Below are 23,428 nucleotides of genomic sequence, written 5' to 3'. Positions count from 1 at the left end.
TTGTTGTATGTAAGTTTTTATATATGTAGTGTTAATATGTTTTATATATAGAATATTAATATATATGTAAATAATATGTTTTGTGTACAAAATATTTATTTGTCTAAAAATGATAGTTTTGATATTACAGATTTACTACCAATATTAATAATAACTTTATTAAAATGATAATATTAATAATACAACTATTGGTGATAATAATAATAATAATAATAATAATAATTAATATAATATTTGTACTAATAACAATAACAATCATTAATAATAATGACATCAGTAATACCTATCATATTTATAATAATAATGATGATAATAATTACAATTGTGATGATACTACTAATATTAATGAGAGATATATTATCTTTCATTATACTAGTAATATTAAAACTAATAATACTTAATATTAATACTTAGGAATCATATCAATAATCATAATACTAAATATGTTATATTATTAGTAAAAATAATAATAATGATCATAATACTAATAATTATATTTCTAATAATAATAACATTAATCATGATAATAACAATAATAATAATATTAGTACTAATAATAATAGAACAATAACAATAATAATAATAATAATAATAATAATAATAATAATAATAATAATAATAATAATAATAATAATAATAATAATAATAATAATATAATAATAATAATAATAATAATAATAATAATAAATGAAAGAAAAATAGGCTACCTCATTAATTAAGCTTTAAAGGAAAAAGACTGCCCATGCCAAGAATCGAACCCGAGACCACTCGCTCCCCCGTAAACACCCTATACCATTTGACTGAATCTGTTTTTCTGTTATGAACTCAAACCCCAAATTTATATAACTTGTTTTGCTGTTTCTCCTTCATCTTCCATTGTATCCGAAATTTATAAATACAGAGGATCTTAAATCACGACGTTTGATTACTCAGTAAGTAGTTTAGGATTTTTAATGATAAATGATTTATAAATAATTAGCTTGATTAACACAAAAAAAAATGAAATAAAAAAAAAATAAAAACCGCTGTACTGTTCTTCGACTGAATAAAAAAAAATATTGATTTTGAAATAGAAGACGTTTTACACGATTGTTAAAACATGAAATAGGTTAGAAATCAATTACGAAAACTTCTCAAATCCTCAATTTAACTTGATTGATAACAGAAAATTCGAATTTTGCTTGAAGAACATCCCGTTGACTTTTGTTTCAAGAACTTTGACTACGAAATTCGTTATTGATTTTGAAAATTAATACCTGAAACTTTTCAGATAGATTAAATATAAGATTCCTAACAGTTCCACGTTTAAAGATTTTTTAATAAAGCTCAAATTCTAATTTTGACTAAAATCTTCAAGAACAATGATACAGGACTGTTTTTCTTGGTTTTTGTTTTTAAGAATTCGAGTTCCAGATGAATGTTAAATAGAATGTAAGTGTATAAAGGTTATAGAAATCTGAATGGATTAATTGATGTGGACATGTAACGTTATCAGACAGCAGGTACACAAATCCCTCTCAATGAGAATTAATCAGAATAAAAAAATTAAAAGGAAGAAAGGGATTGAAAACAGCTTTTGTTGGTATCTGTTGATTTAGTTTCCTGATTGGTACGATTTTTATGTCATGAAATCAATTAACAACAGCTTGACAAGGATATGGAACTGATTACAGATTCTGTGATTTGTTAAAGGGAGTATATATATTTATTTATATGTTATATCTATTTTTATATAATAATATACAACTGAATTTTATATATAAGTATTTGTATATGTCTAATTTTTCTATATCTGTTAATATATAAATAAATGGAATTTCTTTTATATCAGTTTATAATATATTTATGTATATACTTATATTCATATAACATATATACATCTAAATTTATGTATTATAATAAATCTTATAATTATAACTACAATAATAATATTACCCTTAATATTATGGATAATAATGATAATAATAATACTAAAAATTAATAATAAAGATGTTAATATAATGATAATTATTAATTATTAGTATTAGTTAATAATGATATCAATAATATTAATAATTATAGTAGTAATTATAAAGATGTTAATAATATTAAAAAAAAAATAATGATCATTAAAGATAAAGGTAATAATAATTAATGATATCACAAGTAACAATTAATATATAACAAATTGCTTGTGTCAAATTCCATATCTATAATAATTTTAATAATATAGATATTAATATTATTTTAACATTAATATTAATACTAGCAATGAAAACATTAACATAACATTTATATTTAAATTTATAATTTAATATATTAACTTTACATTTTGTTAAATATACAAAATATTTGAATATTTATATTTATTCATATATATATTTTACACTATATTAATTATATACATATGTCATTTATATATTATACAGAATCATTCTAATAACCATTTAATTATTTTGTATATTACTTTGTATGATTAAATTGTATCTTATTACTTCAAATTCATATATAATTTTATATTTATATATATACATTTTTATTTACAAATATTTGTTCGTGAATCGTCGGGAATGGTAAAAGGTCAGATGATTTCGAAAAGATAGTTCAAACATTTTGAGATTCAACATTACAGACTTTGCTTATCGTGTCGAAATCATTAAAGATTAAGTTTAAATTTGGTCGGAAATCTCTGGGTCATCACAGTACCTACCCGTTAAAGAAATTTCGTCCCGAAATTTGAGTGAGGTCGTCATGGCTAACAATAAAAATGTTTTCATGACCAATCTGAGTTGATAATTAGAGGTTTATCAGCATTGAATAATAATGCTAAAATAATTCGATTATTCTAAGAATACGAATGAAGCTATCGCAAAAGAGTGAAATGAGTAAATGAAGATTCGACTTAACCGGTGACGTAGTCACGATTGAATTTAGAAAATAATTTGCGTCTTAACTTTTGACGTTGTCTTGGTTGAATTCCGAAATTCAAGGAATGTAAAGAAAATCTTCGAAATCTAAAAGATTTGATTCTTTGGTGAATTAAGATCTCTATAATTAAATACGGTGATCTACCTTGATTACTCTGTCTGGTATTTCCACTATAAATTCTACCTTTTCCGTTCCATTAATTTCATCATTCCTATACTTTCATTCTTAATTCTTACTTCTAAAAGATTGTGAGAATGCTTCATCCAGTTCTAATCCTTGTTCTTATCCTGACTATCGCAACAATCATTCTCCTTTTCCAACTTTCACCGGAGGAATCTATTTTCTTCAACATCGCCTTTTGGGGTTATAGTGTTTTTAATTCTCCTGTGTCTTTATGTTGTAATAAACATTGATATACACGGTTTGTAACTTATGTGTTGTTATCGGGCTTTATATTTCCCCTTATATTTCAATGTCCCCATTTCTATTTCCTATAATCATTGTCATCCACAGTTAATACTCCCTCCTATTTGCTATGATTTATACTCCAATTTCTATTTCAGAGCTTTGTCCCTTCGTTTCTTCTTCTGGAAATTTGGCATCTCTTGTAATGGTCCTGAATTGGCAGATATAAGTTTCAGAATGAACATTGTTAATGTTCTAAATAAGAAGGAACGTAATAGCACGATTTGATTTGTCAAATTACCAGATTCACTGAGAATAGAACTATCAAGAATATACTTTCTTGATATGTTCAGAAGTTAAGCAGAATGAAATAGTTATGTAACATGGCACATGATGACGTTATAATCTGTGAATCATCACGTCCCATTAGAAACTCAGCATGACTTACTGTAATATAATCACGTTGATCAAGTGTCATTATATTATACTAACTCATGCTTCAGCTCCCAACACTACTTCAAAACATTCGTATTTTAAACTCGAAAGTTTACAGAATATAGAAACTGATAGTTTCTATATGATGTAACACTGATAGCGCGAAGAGATTAATGATTTCAGATAATAATAGTTATGAAAATATCTTCAGAAATATGGAGGATATTTATAATGAAAGATACGATGATATTTTGGAATTTCTAATATCGATAGGTGATGAAGAAGATTTATCTGTAAGGGTTTAGATTCGGAAGCAAGGTATTCGCTAAAGATTTCATCAGAAACAGAATCATTTGGATTCTTTGAAGTCAAACTTATTCTTTGTTATTTATCCACGGCTTCCTTTATAGTTCGTATAATCTGCTTTTCGGTACTAAATTTTCTCTTGAATGTTTCCAATATAATGATACACTGGAAGCACGAAGAGGTATATAATTTCGGACGAGAATATTTATGAAAATATCCTCAGAAATATCGAAGATATTGATGATGATATTTTGGAATTTCTAAGTTCGATGGTTGATGGAGAAAGATTTTCAGCAAGATTTTAACATGACTTCGGGGCAAGATATTCTCTAAAGATTTCAACGGATCCAGAATTATCTGGATTCTTTGAATATAGGGTATGGTCCTTGTATTTGTCCTTAGTCTCCTTCATGGTTAACTCTATCCGTTTTCCAGTTCCAACGTTTCTGAGCTTTTCCAACATATTATTCTTTATCATCAAACTTCCGATGACTAAGGTCGTTTACGGTTGCCTACAGTTTCTGCTGCTTCATTCAGCTTTTTCAACATTCAGAGTATCGATTCGTAAACTGGGTACCTTTTCAAAATTTTAGAATTGAAGGTCGTAATTCTAGGAGATAATTGTTATATGTATACATATAACTGTTGATGTAGAAATGCTACGAGATTCGAAATACTGATTGCTGATTCCCGGTAATTGGTATGGCAATTATTGTTACAGGGTATAGATGAATACAAGATGGGGTTTCAATGAATATAATGATTTTTCGAAAAGTCCAAATTCATTGAAGTTGCTGGTAATTTTACTGCGAATGTGGTGAAATATAAACGGTTCTCCGATAACGATGACGACAGGCAAACTTATATATCGAGGTTATAATAAGGCTAATTTGAATGAAAAATGAAGTTGATTTGTTGGAGCTGTGACAAAATTGGCTACTTTGAAAAGGGATCGCAAAGTTATTTTTGCTAATAAATGCCAAAGGATCTGACGCGGCTACGTGTTAAACTTTTACTCAGTTGCCGAGAGTTTCTCAGGTGCATAACTATATGCATAAATCTTTCCTTCCGTAGATGAAGTGCGGTTGATTCATTCTATCGATTGAGGTGTTTTCAAGAATCATGAAAGGTTTGAATGCAGATTGTAATTGTCAAGATACAATGAGGTCTATGATGAAATCAAGTGGCAAACTTGAAGAATTATTTAGTTTCATATGTTATAATCAGTATTTTAATTCATTTTAATTGTCCAATGTTGGCAGTCCATAGTCGATAGTCCACAGTTAACAGTCCAATAATTCATATATAATTTAATATCTAAAATTCGAATTAATTTATAAGTATCGTGACCTGTGTACATGTCTCAGACTCGATCACAACTCAAAGTATATATATTATTGTAGAATCAACCTCAACCCTATATAGAGAACTCGATCATTACTGCATATAGAGTGTCTATGGTGATTCCAAATAATATATATAGGTGCGTCGATATGATATGTCAAAACCTTGTATACGTGTCCCGATATTTAAAGTGTGTAATATAAATAACAGAAATTTAAATAACGATAAATAAAGTGCGTAAAGTAAATAACAAAAATTAAATGACGATAAATAAAATTGCGAGAATGTAAATTGTGATAATTAAATTGCGATAAATAAAATGTAATCAGTTAGCTGGGAACAATTAGCTAGGAACAGTTAGCGTGGATTCTTAACAAAATTTCTCATAGTTAATTTGTTTGTTTCTAACAAATTTTATTTTGTCAAATGTTTTCTTCATTATGCCACTTGTTGGATTCTAATAAATCAAAATCCAAATATGAAATTGGATGGATATGGTTACTCTGTGGTGAACGGATTTGTATATCGGTGAATGTAAATAGGATATTAAATGACCGTTGAATCAGGTTCGAAGAGTGTACAGTGTAACTTATTAATGTGAAATCTAAATATTCCTCGGGTATTACCTACCCGTTAAAATATTTTCACCATTTACAGTTTGTACAAAAGAATTTTTAATTACAATCTTTATGAAAACATATATACATATATATTTTCTTCAGAAGTATTCATGGATTTAATGAGTTAATATGATATTAAACTCATTTGCTTTTCGGTTGGAACTAGAATAAATAATCTCTAAAACTTTAGAGATTACATATTCGCCATGTCGAACGAAGATAAATGAGGTAGAACGATACGTAGAACGAAGATCATACTCAAAGTACAGATGATGATATTGAAGCATGGATTGTTGATGGTACTGGTGCTGTTATTAATGGTACTGTTGGTGCCGGTGATGTTGCTGAAGCTGGTACATTTTGCACCATATTCTCCGAATTGATTATTCGAGCGCGAAGTTCGTTGACTTTTTACTCCAGGATGATTGTCGGTCGGAACGAGCGGATGAATAGGGTTCAGAATTGTGGATAGAATATAATCTTGTCGAGTTACCCTGGAAATGAGACTGAAAATGGTGTCTCGAACAGGTTCGCCGGTAAACGCTTCAGGTTCATTGTCAAGAGGTGAATTCGGTTGATGGAAGGGATTGCCTTCTGCGCGTTTCCATTAATTAAGTCAACTACGAACCCATCAGATGAATTGATAATGGCTGATTGGTTGATTCATGCCAATGACGCTGTTTTCAGAGCTTAGGTGAACATCTATGTCGGAATAGCTGTCGGAATAACTATTGGAATAATTATCGGGATCTGAGAGACTCGAACTGGTTGCAGGGTTCATCTCGTACGATCAGATGAAGGATTTTTTGATAAGAAATGGATTATAGGATGTAGATTAGTACCCTGCAATACATAATTTACATATGCATATATAATACTAAAATCCCATAAGTTACGGAGGAATCTACAGAAGTTGTCAGGCCAAGTCTACAGTAACAGATATGCTAAGATATGAATTAGCAGATATGCAAAGATACAAATTTTGTCTATACACTATTCATGCAGTCAATGCAGTAAAACGTGTCTAGACTAAGAATGATAAGAAAGTGATTCTCTAAGAATGATAAGCAGGTAATTTTTGACACCAAATGATAAGCAAAACTTTTGACATGCAGACACGGTCGAAGTCTAGACTCACTAATGCATCCTAACGACTTATCAGTTAGACACACTAATGCAGACATGGTTCGCTAAGACCACCGCTCTGATACCAACTGTAGACACCCGTCCTAATCCATCTGGACGAAGTCCATATCAATTATAAACGATTCACAACAGTTGATTACATCGCGAGGTACTTGACCTCTATATGATACATTTTACAAACATTGCATTCGTTTTCGAAAAGACAATCTTTCATTACATCAAAAGTTGACGGCAGGTATACCACTTCATAATATATCTAACTATAATTGACTTAATAATAATCTTGATGAACGCGACGACTCGAATGCAACGTCTTTTGAAAGATGTCATGAATGACTCCAAGTAATATCTCTAAAATGAGCAAATGCACAGCGGAAGATTTCTTTTATACCTGAGAATAAACATGCTTTCAAGTGTCAACCAAAAGGTTGGTGAGTTCATCAGTTTAACATAAATAATCATTCCATAATTTTAATAGACCACAAGATTTCATATTTCCATTTCTCATAAACATACGTCCCATGCATAGAGACAAAAATATCATTCATATGGATTGAACACCTGGTAACCGACATTCACAATATGCATATAAGAATATCCCCATCATTCCGGGATCCTCCTTCAGACATGATATAAATTTCGAAGTACTAAAGCATCCGATACTTTGGATGGGGCTTGTTGGGCCCGATAGATCTATCTTTAGAGTTCGCGTCAATTAGGGTGTCTGTTCCCTAATTCTTAGATTACCAGACTTAATAAAAAGGGGCATATTCGATTTCGATCATTCAACCATATAATGTAGTTTCAATTACTTGTGTCTATTTCGTAAAACAGTTATAAAAACAGCGCATGTATTCTCAGTCCCAAAAATATATATTGCGAAAGTATTTAAAAAGGGAATAATGAAACTCACGCATATAAATATTGTAAAACAGTTAATAAAGCATTTGCATGTATTCTCAGGCCAAAAATGTAAAGAGTAAAAAGGGCGAATGAAACTCACAGTAATGTATTTTGTAGTAAAAATATATTTGACGACATTGAACAATGCAGGGTTGGCCTCGGATTCACGAACCTATATCAATTATATATTAAAACATGTAATTGGAATCTCAAAATTTCATTTATTAATATATATTATTTAAACAAATTTTATAGGTATATAAGATTTATACTAGATTTCATTTTAAAAAAAAATACTTTACTTTATATCTTAAATTATATGTTGTATATATTTATGTTGTATATGTATTTAAAGGGATTAATATAGTTATTTTGATATCTATATATAGTTAGCATTATATTGAAAATATATAATTTGTTGTATGTAAGTTTTTATATATGTAGTGTTAATATGTTTTATATATAGAATATTAATATATATGTAAATAATATGTTTTGTGTACAAAATATTTATTTGTCTAAAAATGATATTTTTGATATTACAGATTTACTACCAATATTAATAATAACTTTATTAAAATGATAATATTAATAATACAACTATTGGTGATAATAATAATAATAATAATAATAATAATAATAATAATAATAATAATAATAATAATTAATATAATATTTGTACTAATAACAATAACAATCATTAATAATAATGACATCAGTAATACCTATCATATTTATAATAATAATGATGATAATAATTACAATTGTGATGATACTACTAATATTAATGAGAGATATATTATCTTTCATTATAATAGTAATATTAAAACTAATAATACTTAATATTAATACTTAGGAATCATATCAATAATCATAATACTAAATATGTTATATTATTAGTAAAAATAATAATAATGATCATAATACTAATAATTATATTTCTAATAATAATAACATTAATCATGATAATAACAATAATAATAATATTAGTACTAATAATAATAGAACAATAACAATAATAATAATAATAATATAATAATAATAATAATAATAATAATAATAATAATAATAATAATAATAATAATAATAATAATAATAATAATAATAATAATAAATGAAAGAAAAATAGGCTACCTCATTAATTAAGCTTTAAAGCAAAAAGACTGCCCATGCCAAGAATAGAACCCGAGACCACTCGCTCCCCCATAAACACCCTATACCATTTGACTGAATCTGTTTTTCTGTTATGAACTCAAACCCCAAATTTATATAACTTGTTTTGTTGTTTCTCCTTCATCTTCCATTGAATCCTAAATTTATAAATACAGAGGATCTTAAATCACGACGTTTGATTACTCAGTAAGTAGTTTAGGATTTTTAATGATAAATGATTTATAAATAATTAGCTTGATTAACACAAAAAAAAATAAATGAAATAAAAAAAAAACCGCTGTGCTGTTCTTCGACTGAATAAAAAAAAATATTGATTTTGAAATAGAAGACGTTTTACACGATTGTTAAAACATGAAATAGGTTAGAAATCAATTATGAAAACTTCTCAAATCCTCAATTTAACTTGATTGATAACAGAAAATTCGAATTTTGCTTGAAGAACATCCCGTTGACTTTTGTTTCAAGAACTTTGACTACGAAATTCGTTATTGATTTTGAAAATTAATACCTGAAACTTTTCAGATAGATTAAATATAAGATTCCTAACAGTTCCACGTTTAAAGATTTTTAAATAAAGCTCAAATTCGAATTTTGACTAAAATCTTTAAGAACAATGATACAGGACTATTTTTCTTGGTTTTTGTTTTTAAGAATTCGAGTTCCAGATGAATGTTAAATAGAATGTAAGAGTATAAAGGTTATAGAAATCTGAATGGATTAATTGATGTGGACATGTAACGTTATCAGACAGCAGGTACACAAATCCCTCTCAATGAGAATTAATCAGAATAAAAAAATTAAAAGGAAGAAAGGGATTGAAAACAGCTTTTGTTGGTATCTGTTGATTTAGTTTCCTAATTGGTACGATTTTTATGTCATGAAATCAATTAACAACAGCTTGACAAGGATATGGAACTGATTACAGATTCTGTGATTTGTTAAAGGGAGTATATATATTTATTTATATGTTATATCTATTTTTATATAATAATATACAACTGAATTTTATATATAAGTATTTGTATATGTCTAATTTTTCTATATCTGTTAATATATAAATAAATGGAATTTCTTTTATATCAGTTTATAATATATTTATGTATATACTTATATTCATATAACATATATGCATCTAAATTTATGTATTATAATAAATCTTATAATTATAACTACAATAATAATATTACCCTTAATATTATGGATAATAATGATAATAATAATACTAAAAATTAATAATAAAGATGTTAATATAATGATAATTATTAATTATTAGTATTAGTTAATAATGATATCAATAATATTAATAATTATAGTAGTAATTATAAAGATGTTAATAATATTAAAAAAATAATGGTCATTAAAGATAAAGGTAATAATAATTAATGATATCACAAGTAACAATTAATATATAACAAATTGCTTGTGTCAAATTCCATATCTATAATAATTTTAATAATATGGATATTAATATTATTTTAACATTAATATTAATGCTAGTAATGAAAACATTAACATAACATTTATATTTAAATTTATAATTTAATATATTAACTTTACATTTTGTTAAATATACAAAATATTTAAATATTTAATATTTATATTTATTCATATATATATATTACACTATATTAATTATATACATATGTCATTTATATATTATACAGAATCATTCTAATAACCATTTAATTATTTTGTATATTACTTTGTATGATTAAATTGTATCTTATTACTTCAAATTCATATATAATTTTATATTTATATATATACATTTTTATTTACAAATAATTGTTCGTGAATCGTCGGGAATGGTAAATGGTCAGATGATTTCGAAAAGATAGTTCAAACGTTTTGAGATTCAACATTACAGACTTTGCTTATCGTGTCGAAATCATTAAAGATTAAGTTTAAATTTGGTCGGAAATCTCCGGGTCATCACAAATAAGACAAGGGGACCCCTTGTCGCCATTTCTTTTAATTTTAGCGGTCACGACCCTACTTTTTCCGTTATCTTTTACCGTTTATTATTTAACGTCCGTTAATTGTTATTCGTGCCACGTCATTTCTATAACTTATATTATTATTTTTGTAATAATATATTATTTATTATGTGTTATATGAATATTTGTATTCGTATTTAAAGTTGTACGTTTCTACGTGTCGTGGATTTCTATCCGGTGAATCTTTTCGGATTTCAAACCAACGGTCAGAATTTTGAGATTTTTAAATCCAAATTATTTTATTTATGATATTTTTATATCATATGAATATATATAGTATTTATATATTTTATTTTTCGCGCGTGCATGTTCTTTCCGAATATTTAATCGCGTAGCGGTGTTTTCGCGTTTCGGGTTTCGTTCGGGCGTTCAGGCCACAAGACTAAACTTCAAGATAGGCTAATGAGGGGCCCACCCTACCCCATGTTCGGCCAAACCCCTTAATGGGGGGAGGTGATTTTAATTTTTGATTAATTAGCCGTATTTTCATTTCCATTCTAATTACCATCTCATTTTATTTCACCCTTATCACTTTTATCTCAACTTTCTCTCCTCTTTTCTTTTATTTTTTGGCCACCACTTCCATCACCATTATCATCTTCATTTGATCATCATCAAGAGCTTGGATCAAGGGGCTTTTAACATCAACGGATTTCTCTCGTTCTCCTCTACGCGTCTATATAAATCATTTCTCGATTAGGGTATAAACCATAACCCTAACTTTTTTATTTTTATTCATTTTTACTGTTTTTAATGATATTATGATTGTATAGTACTTGTGTATTGTTGTATTGATGATTGGATGCGTAGAAATACTCGTTTGGGTATGTTTTCGGTTTGATTAATTTTGGACAACGGGCTTTTTGGATAAAATCAGTACACTTAACAGTGGTTTTTGGTTAAATAAAGTGTTTAGATGAGTTCCTCTCATCAAGACACTAATTTTAGGCTTTAGATTCATGTTGTTTTGAGTTTCGGATCAAAAGTTATGCCCGATTTAAGGTTTTGATGAAATTAAAATGTAAAAACGATTTTGATCAGTTGGGGTCCGACTTTGTGACCATCTTTGGAGTATCTAGGGTGTTCCATTGGGTTAGGATTGATGATTGAATGAACATTCATGTTCGGGTCATCGAAATCCGAGCCACGGATCAACGGGAATGGCTAAAACAAGATTTAAAACGGATTAATGAATATGTTTGGCTAATGGTTGTAGGTTACGACTTATGAACTGACCTTATGTGATGCCCCGTCCAAACCTCTATGGTACGGATCATCAACAACAGGTCCATTTCACGGTAATACACTACATGCTGTTTTAAAACAAGGTTTTGCATTAAAAAAAAGATAACGTTTTTCCAACGACAAATCTTTTACAAAAGTAACGTGCTTCTACGGATAAAAAGCATTAACAATAGTACGTGACACTTAGGTCATTACAAAACCATGGTCCGAATATAACATAAGTAGTGAATGCAAAATAAAAAGTCCATGACTAAGAGACATCTCTAACAATGCAGAGTACAGTGAAAGTCTAACACAGCAAGTTTAATACAGTGGAAGCAATTTCGTCTAAGTACCTGAGAAATAATATACTTTAAAAAGTCAACATGAATGTTGGTGAACTATAGTTTTATTGTGCGCAGAAAAGTAATGTAGATCACGAGATCTCAGTGTTTCAAATCAGTATTTCAAATCAGTATGATAAAGTATATGCTTATCCGTGGGCACTTGGTAACTAACTTAACAAAGTAATATAAATATCATCCCCTAAAAGTACACTTGGCGAGTGCGTTAAAATAGACGAAGTATTAAACAACCGTTGAATGCTAGCACGACTAGCCTGAGTGGGGATGCCAAACTCTATGGATCCATATCTAAGATTCGCGTTCACCGGTTCATAAACCAATGACTAAACGTTACCGAGCTAAGGGGAAAATTTGTGCCGTTATGTCACCCAAACATATATAAAGTTAAAGTAATCGTGTCTAGTATGTAAACATAAAAAGTGCATGTATTCTCAGTCCCAAAAGTAGTTAAAGTAAAAAGGGAGCTATAACTCACAGTGAATGCTCAGTATAATAAACAATGCATAAACGTAAGCGAGTAAGGTGGTCGATCCAACGAGCCCTCGTCAAGTTGCTAAGTCAGTAATCGTGTCTAGATAAGTTTTGTATGAAGTTTAATGTAAGTCAAGTGACATCATCATCATCATCATCATCATCAATCATCAAAAGAAAAGTCGTTTAACAAAAGTAAAGAATGGTTTAGAGGGCTGACTTAGGACAGCCGTTGTGCCCTCTATACAAACTTAATTGATGAGTGGTCAGTAGCCAAGGCTCCATTTGTGAGTCCTTTAATCGCTACCAAATTTCCAGATCTGAACTCAAAGTTGTCAAGCCTTGACGACAGTCTGAGCGAGTACAGGTCAGAAATTTCAGCACGTCGTTACAAGGTAGTAATAAGTTTCTTTTGACCATAACTCCTAAACCGTATATCGAATTTAGGTTAGTCTTGAATGAAAATTTATCTACACAAACTGAAATTTTTGAAAATCAATTTTCCAGAACTACCAAGTGAAATGTCCCGTTCTTATTGATTAAAAACGTTCCATATTAATTGATTTCGTTGCGAGGTTTTGACCTCTATATGAGACGTTTTTTCAAAGACTGCATTCATTTTTAAAACAAACCATAACCTTTATTTCATAAATAAAGGTTTAAAAAGCTTTACGTAGATTATCAAATAATGATAATCTAAAATATCCTGTTTACACACGACCATTACATAATGGTTTACAATACAAATATGTTACATCGAAATCAGTTTCTTGAATGCAGTTTTTACACAATATCATACAAACATGGACTCCAAATCTTGTCCTTATTTTAGTATGCAACAGCGGAAGCTCTTAGTATTCACCTGAGAATAAAATGCTTTAAACGTCAACAAAAATGTTGGTGAGTTATAGGCTTAACCTATATATATCAAATCGTAACAATAGACCACAAGATTTCATATTTCAATACACATCTCATACATAGAGATAAAAATCATTCATATGGTGAACACCTGGTAACCGACATTAACAAGATGCATATATAAGAATATCCCCATCATTCTGGGACACCCTTCGTATATGATATAAATTTCGAAGTACTAAAGCATCCGGTACTTTGGATGGGGTTTGTTAGGCCCAATAGATCTATCTTTAGGATTCGCGTCAATTAGGGTGTCTGCTCCCTAATTCTTAGATTACCAGACTTAATAAAAAAGGGCATATTCAATTTCGATAATTCAACCATAGAATGTAGTTTCACGTACTTGTGTCTATTTTGTAAATCATTTATAAAACCTACATGTATTCTCATCCCAAAAATATTAGATTTTAAAAGTGGGACTATAACTCACTTTCACAGATTTTTACTTCGTCGGGAAGTAAGACTTGGTCACTGGTTGATTCACGAACCTATAACAATATATACATATATATCAAAGTATGTTCAAAATATATTTACAATACTTTTAATACATTTTGATATTTTAAGTTTATTAAGTCAGCTGTCCTCGTTAGTAACCTACAACTAGTTGTCCACAGTTAGATGTACAGAAATAAATCGATAAATATTATCTTGAATCAATCCATGACCCAGTGTATACATATCTCAGTATTGATCACAACTCAAACTATATATATATTTTGGAATCAACCTCAACCCTGTATAGCTAACTCCAACATTCACATATAGAGTGTCTATGGTTGTTCCGCAATATATATATATAGATGGGTCGACATGATAGGTCGAAACATTGTATACGTGTCAATGGTATCTCAAGATTACATAATATATAATATAAGTTGATTAGGTTATGGTTGGAATAGATTTATTACTAACTTTCACGTAGGTAAAATGAGTAGTTTTTATCAATCTTGTTTTACTCGCCATTTCTTCGTTTCTAATCCGTTTTAAGTGATTCCAGTGGCCACGGTTTCGTATTGAACTTAACTTTATGAATATAAATAGAAAAAGTATAAGTTTATAGTCAGAAATACAAGTTACAAGTCATTTTTGAAAGAGGTAGTCATTTCCGTCGAAAGAACGACATCTTGATGACCATTTTGAAAAACATACTTTCACTTTGAGTTTAACCATGATTTTTGGATATAGTTTCATGTTCATAATAAAAATAATTTTTACAGAAGTATAGCTTTTAAATCAAAGTTCTTCTTAGCTTTTAATTATCCCAACCAAAACAGCCCCCGGTTTTACTACGACGGCGTATATCCAGTTTTATAGTGTTTATCGTGTTTCCGGGTTTTAAATCATTAAGTTAGCATATTATATAGATATAGAACATGTGTTTAGTTGATTTTAAAAGTCTATTTAGAAGGATTAACTTTATTTGCGAACAAGTTTAGAATTAACTAAACTATGTTCTAGTGATTACAAGTTTATAACGTTGAATAAGACAGCTTTTTATTTATGAATCGAATGATGTTATGAACATCATTACTACCTCAGGTTCCTTGGATAAACCTACTGGAAATGAGAAAAATGGATCTAGCTTCAAAGGATCCTTGGATGGCTTGAAAGTTCTTGAAGCAGAATCATAACACGAAAACAATTTCAAGTAAGATTTCCACTCGAAATAAGATTGTTATAGTTATAGAAATTGAATTAAAGTTAGAATATGATTATTACCTTGTATTAGAAAGATAACCTACTGTAAGTAACAAAGGTTTCTTGATCTTGAATGATTACTTGGAATGGATTTAGAAAACTTGGAAGTAAACTTGCAATCTTGGAAGTATTCTTGATTTTATGAAACTAGAACTTTTGGAATTTATGAAGAACACTTAGAACTTGAAGATAGAACTTGAGAGAGATCAATTAGATGAATAAAATTGAAGAATGAAAGTGTTTGTAGGTGTTTTTGGTCGTTGGTGTATGGATTAGATATAAAGGATATGTAATTTTGTTTTCATGTAAATAAGTCATGAATGATTACTCATATTTTTGTAATTTTATGAGATATTTCATGCTAGTTGCCAAATGATGGTTCCCACATGTGTTAGGTGACTCACATGGGCTGCTAATAGCTGATCATTGGAGTGTATATACCAATAGTACATACATCTAAAAGCTGTGTATTGTACGAGTACGAATACGGGTGCATACGAGTAGATTTGTTGATGAAACTGAACGAGGATGTAATTGTAAGAATTTTTGTTAAGTAGAAGTATTTTGATAAGTGTCTTGAATTCTTTCAAAAGTGTATGAATACATATTAAAACACTACATGTATATACATTTTAACTGAGTCGTTAAGTCATCGTTAGTCGTTACATGTAAATGTTGTTTTGAAACCTTTAGGTTAACGATCTTGTTAAATGTTGTTAACCCAATGTTTATAATCTAAAATGAGATTTTAAATTATTATATTATCATGATATTATGATTTACGAATATCTCTTAATATGATTTATATACATTAAATGTCATTACAACGATAATCGTTACATATATGTCTCGTTTCAAAATCATTAAGTTAGTAGTCTTATTTTTACATATGTAGTTCATTGTTAATACACTTAATGATATATTTACTTATCATTTAACATAATTAACCAAGTGTATCAATATCTTAATATGATTCATATGTACCTAGTAAGATGTTATAACGATAATCGTTATATATATCGTTTTCGAGTTTCTTAATTTAATAGTCTCATTTTTATGTATATAAATCATTGTTAAAATACCTAATGAGATACATACTTATAATAAAATCATGTTAACTATATATATAACCATATATATGTCATCGTATAGTTTTTACAAGTTTTAACGTTCGTGAATCACCGGTCAACTTGGGTGGTCATTTGTCTATATGAAACCTATTCCAATTAATCAAGTCTTAATAAGTTTGATTGCTTAACATGTTGGAAACACTTAATCATGTAAATATCAATTTCATTTAATATATATAAACATGGAAAAGTTCGGGTCACTACAGTACCTACCCGTTAAATAAATTTCGTCCCGAAATTTTAAGCTGTTGAAAGTGTTGACGAATCTTCTAGAAATAGATGCGGGTATTTCTTCTTCATTTGATCTTCACGCTCCCAGGTGAACTCGGGTCCTCTACAAGCATTCCATCGAACCTTAACAATCGGTATCTTATTTTGTTTAAGTCTCTTAACCTCACGATCCATTATTTCGACGGGTTCTTCAATGAATTGAAGTTTTTCATTGATTTGGATTTCGTCCAACGGAATAGTGAGATCTTCTTTAGCAAAACATTTCTTCAAATTTGAGATGTGGAAAGTGTTATGTACAGCCGCGAGTTGTTGAGGTAGCTCCAGTTGGTAAGCTACTGGTCCGAAACGATCTATAATCTTGAATGGTCCAATGTACCTTGGATTTAGTTTCCCCCGTTTATCAAATCGAACAACGCCTTTCCAAGGTGAAACCTTAAGCATGACCATTTCTCCAATTTCATACTCTATATCTTTTCTTTTACTGTCCGCGTAGCTCTTTTGTCGACTCTAGGCGGTTTTCAATCTTTGTTGAATTTTGATTTTTTTCGGTAGTTTCTTGTATTATCTCCGGACCCGTAATCTGTCTATCCTCCACTTCATTCCAACAAATCGGAGACCTGCACTTTCTACCATAAAGTGCCTCAAACGGCGCCATCTCAATACTAGAATGATAACTGTTGTTGTAGGAAAATTCTGCTAACGGTAGGTGTCGATCCCAACTGTTTCCGAAATCAATAACACATGCTCGTAGCATGTCTTCAAGCGTTTGTATCGTCCTTTCGCTCTGCCTATCAGTTTGTGGATGATAGGCAGTACTCATGTCTAGACGAGTTCCTAATGCTTGCTGTAATGTCTGCCAGAATCTTGAAATAAATCTGCCATCCCTATCAGAGATAATAGAGATTGGTATTCCATGTCTGGAGACGACTTCCTTCAAATACAGTCGTGCTAACTTATCCATCTTGTCATCTTCTCTTATTGGCAGGAAGTGTGCTGATTTGGTGAGACGATCAACTATTACCCAAATAGTATCAAAACCACTTGCAGTCCTTGGCAATTTAGTGATGAAATCCATGGTAATGTTTTCCCATTTCCATTTCGGGATTTCGGGTTGTTGAAGTAGACCTGATGGTTTCTGATGCTCAGCTTTGACCTTAGAACACGTCAAACATTCTCCTACGTATTTAGCAACATCGGCTTTCATACCCGGCCACAAAAAATGTTTCTTGAGATCCTTGTACATCTTCCCCGTTCCAGGATGTATTGAGTATCTGGTTTTATGAGCTTCTCTAAGTACCATTTCTCTCATATCTCCAAATTTTAGTACCCAAATCCTTTCAGCCCTATACTGGGTTCCGTCTTCCCGAATATTAAGATGCTTCTCCGATCCTTTGGGTATTTCATCCTTTAAATTTTCCTCTTTTAAAACTCCTTGTTGCGCCTCCTTTATTTGAGTAGTAAGGTTATTGTGAATCATTATATTCATAGATTTTACTCGAATGGGTTCTCTATCCTTCCTGCTCAAGGCATCGGCTACCACATTTGCCTTCCCCGGGTGGTAACGAATCTCAAGTCGTAATCATTCAACAATTCAATCCACCTACGCTGCCTCATATTCAGTTGTTTCTGATTAAATATGTGTTGAAGACTTTTGTGGTCGGTATATATAATACTTTTGACCCCATATAAGTAGTGCCTCCAAGTTTTTAATGCAAAAACAACCGCGCCTAATTCCAAATCATGCGTCGTATAATTTTGTTCGTGAATCTTCAATTGTCTAGATGCATAAGCAATCACCTTCGTTCGTTGCATTAATACACAACCGAGACCTTGCTTTGATGCGTCACAATAAATCACAAAATCATCATTCCCTTCAGGCAATGACAATATAGGTGCAGTAGTTAGCTTTTTCTTCAATAACTGAAACGCTTTCTCTTGTTCATCCTTCCATTCAAATTTCTTCCCTTTATGCGTTAATGCAGTCAAGGGTTTTGCTATTCTGGAAAAGTCTTGGATGAACCTTCTGTAGTAACCAGCTAGTCCTAAAAACTGGCGTATGTGTTTCGGAGTTTTCAGGGTTTCTCACTTTTCAACAGTTTCTATCTTTGCCGGATCCACCTTAATACCTTCTTTGTTCACTATGTGACCGAGGAATTGAACTTCTTCCAATCAAAATGCACACTTTGAAAATTTAGCGTACAATTCTTCCTTCCTCAATACTTCTAACACCTTTCTCAAATGTTCACCATGTTCTTGGTCATTCTTTGAGTAAATAAGTATGTCATCAATGAAAACAATGACAAACTTGTCAAGTTATGGTCCACACACTCGGTTCATAAGGTCCATGAACACAGCTGGTGCATTAGTTAAACCAAACGGCATGACCATAAACTCGTAATGACCGTAACGTGTTCTGAAAGCAGTCTTTGGAATATCATCTTCTTTCACCCGCATTTGATGATACCCGGAACGTAAGTCAATCTTTGAATAAACAGACGAGCCTTGTAGTTGATCAAATAAGTCGTCGATTCTCGGTAGTGGGTAGCGGTTCTTGATGGTAAGTTTGTTCAACTCTCGGTAGTTGATACACAATCTGAATGTACCATCTTTCTTCTTGACAAACAAAACAGGAGCTCCCCACGGTGATGTGCTTGGTCGAATGAAACCACGCTCTAAAAGTTATTGTAATTGGCTTTGCAGTTCTTTCATCTCGCTGGGTGCGAGTTTGTAAGGAGCACGAGCTATTGGTGCAGCTCCTGGTACAAGATCTATTTGAAATTCAACGGATCGATGTGGGGGTAATCCCGGTAATTTTTCGTAAATACATCGGGAAATTCTTTTGCGACGGGAACATCATTGATGCTCTTTTCTTCAGTTTGTACTTTCTTAACGTGTGCTAGAACAGCATAGCAACCTTTTCTTATTAGTTTTTGTGCCTTCAAATTACTAATAAGATGTAGCTTCGTGTTGCCCTTTTCTCCGTACACCATTAAGGGTTTTCCTTTTTCTCGTATAATGCGAATTGCATTTTTGTAATAAACGATCTCTGCTTTCACTTCTTTCAACCAGTCCATACCGATTATCACATCAAAACTCCCTAACTCTACTGGTATCAAGTCAATCTTAAATGTTTCGCTAACCAGTTTAATTTCTCGATTCCGACATATATTATCTGCTGAAATTAATTTACCATTTGCTAATTTGAGTAAAAATTTACTATCCAAAGGCGTCAATGGACAACTTAATTTAGCACATAAATCTCTACTCATATAGCTTCTGTCCGCACCCAAATCAAATAAAACGTAAGCAGATTTATTGTCAATAAGAAACATACCCGTAACAAGCTCTGGGTCTTCCTGTGCCTCTGCCGCATTAATATTGAAAACTCTTTCGCGGCCTTGTCCATTCGTGTTCTCCTGGTTCGGGCAATTTCTAATAATGTGGCCCGGTTTTCCACATTTATAACAAACTACATTGGCATAACTTGCTCCGACACTACTTGCTCCGCCATTACTCGTTCCGATACCATTTGTTCCTTTCGTTCTGTTAACCCCTGGTCCGTAGACCTCACACTTCGCCGCGCTATGACCATTTCTTTTACACTTGTTGCAAAATTTGGTGCAGAACCCCGAGTGATACTTTTCACACCTTTGGCATAGCTGCTTCTGATTGTTATTGTTGTTGCGGTTATTATTGTTGTTAAGATGATTATTGTAGTTGTTGTTGTTGTTGTTGTTGTTGTTGTTGTTGTTGTTGTTGGGCCGTTTGTTGTAGTTGCGATTGATGTTGCGATTGTTAGGATAGTTGTTGCGATTATTGTTGTAATTGCTGTTGTTGTTGTATTGGTGATTCTTATCACCGTTTTCCTCTCACTTTCTTTTGACTTGCTTTACATTGGCCTCTTCAGCAGTCTGTTCTTTAATTCTTTCTTCAATCTGGTTCACTAGTTTGTGAGCCATTCTACATGCCTGTTGTATGGAGGCGGGCTCTTGTGAACTTATATCTTTGTGGATTCTTTCCGGTAATCCTTTCACAAACGCGTCGATCTTCACTTCCTCATCTTCGAACGCTTCCGGACACAATAGGCATAATTCTGTGAATCGTCTTTCGTACGTGGTAATATCAAATCCTTGGGTTCGTAACCCTCTAAGTTTTGTCTTGAGCTTATTGACCTCGGTTCTGGGACGGTACTTCTCGTTCATCAACTGCTTGAATGCTGACCACGGTAGTGCGTAAGCATCATCTTGTCCCACTTGCTCTAGATAGGTATTCCACCATGTTAACGCAGAACCTGTGAAGGTATGCGTAGCGTACTTCACTTTGTCCCCTTCAGTACACTTACTTATGGCAAACACCGATTCGACCTTCTCGATCCACCATTTCAATCCGATCGGTCCTTCGGTTCCATCAAATTCCAAAGGTTTGCAGGCAGTGAATTCTTTGTAGGTGCATCCTACACGATTTCATGTACTGCTAGATCCATGGTTATTGTTGGTATGTAGCGCGGCCTGTACTGCGGCTATGTTTGACGCAAGAAAGGCACGAAATTCCTCTTCACTCATATTCAAGGTATGTCGAGTAGTCGGTGCCATTTCCTTCAAAATAGTCAAATGAAACGAGTTAATCATATAGAATATCAAGAGTAGTCAATAGTATTTCGTAGCGTAATATGAACTTATTTATAAAAGCTCTTTCTTCATATTAGCATTTTATACTCTTTAATTCGGGTAGTACCTACCCGTTAAGTTCATACTTAGTAGCTAACATACCATTTCAACTACTACAATTCTATATGAAAAACTATTCACAAAAAATATATATCATATTCAAACCTTTATACAATAACTTGCAAACTTACAATACCGCTATTTTACATATAGCATGAAATATAGCACATAAAACTTTGATACAAAGTAGTTACGAAGATAATTCTAGTTAATAAATAAGGCGTTCAGCAAAGGTAACAAAGACACGTAATTCATACGTCCAGAAACAAGTCATGCATTCTGGTTTTACTAATACCACTTCCAATCCTTGGTCTTGTGGAACGTAACCGTTGTGACCGATAGTATGACAACGTGTTGTAACATCGTCAAAAGGACGAAGGTTACGTAATGACCAACAGTCTCGTAATAACCTAAAAACATCATCTCTTACCCCAATTACCGACTCCGTCACTTGTGGGAACGTTTTGTTAAATAGTTGTAGCCCGATGTTCTTTTTCTCACTTTGGTGAGAAGCGAACATTACTAACCCGTAAGCATAACATGCTTCTTTATGTTGCATGTTAGCCGCTTTTTCTAAATCATGAAGTCCTATATTCGGATACATTGAGTCAAAATAATTTCTTAACCCGTTGCGTAAAATAGCATTTGGGTTCCCCGCAATATATGCGTCAAAGTAAACACATCGTAACTTATGGGTTTCCCAATGTGATATCCCCCATCTTTCAAACGAAAGCCTTTTATAAACCAAGGTATTCTTGGAACGTTCTTCGAATGTCTTACAAACTGATTTTGCCATAAATAGTTGTGCCGAGGAATTCTGACCGACTCTAGACAAGATTTCATCAATCATGTCTCCGGGTAAGTCTTCTAAAATATTGTGTTATCTATCCATTTTGTGTTTTTATACTGTAAAATAGACAAGAGTTAGATTCATAAAAGATACTTATTAATACAAGCAATTTTTACATATATCGTAAAGCATAAGCACACTATATTACATATATTACATCGCACAAATACAACTATCTTATTCCGACTCACTCGTTTCTTCTTTTTCGAACTTGGTTCTTTTTGCTAAGTTTTTAGGGATATATGACGTTCCCCTAATACGAGCTGTCGTTTTCCACATTGGTCTAGAAAAACCTGGTGGTTTAGAGGTTCCCGGGTTATTGTTACAACTTAAGAAATACGGGTGTTGACGATACATATAAAGTTCATCGGGGTTGGAATCAGATTTCTCTATTTTTATGCCCTTTCCCTTATTGTTCTCTTTTGCCTTTTTAAATTCAGTTGGGGTAATTTCTATAACATCATCGAGATCCTCGTCGGGATCCGTTTCATCGGAGAATTGGTAATCCTCCCAATATTTTGCTTCCTTGGCGGAAACACCGTTGACCATAATTAACCTTGGTCGGTTGGTTG

The sequence above is a fragment of the Rutidosis leptorrhynchoides genome, chromosome 1 (genome assembly GCF_046630445.1).
Source record: "Rutidosis leptorrhynchoides isolate AG116_Rl617_1_P2 chromosome 1, CSIRO_AGI_Rlap_v1, whole genome shotgun sequence".
Classification (NCBI taxonomy): Eukaryota; Viridiplantae; Streptophyta; class Magnoliopsida; order Asterales; family Asteraceae; genus Rutidosis; species Rutidosis leptorrhynchoides.
This window is presented reverse-complemented; position numbering follows the sequence as displayed.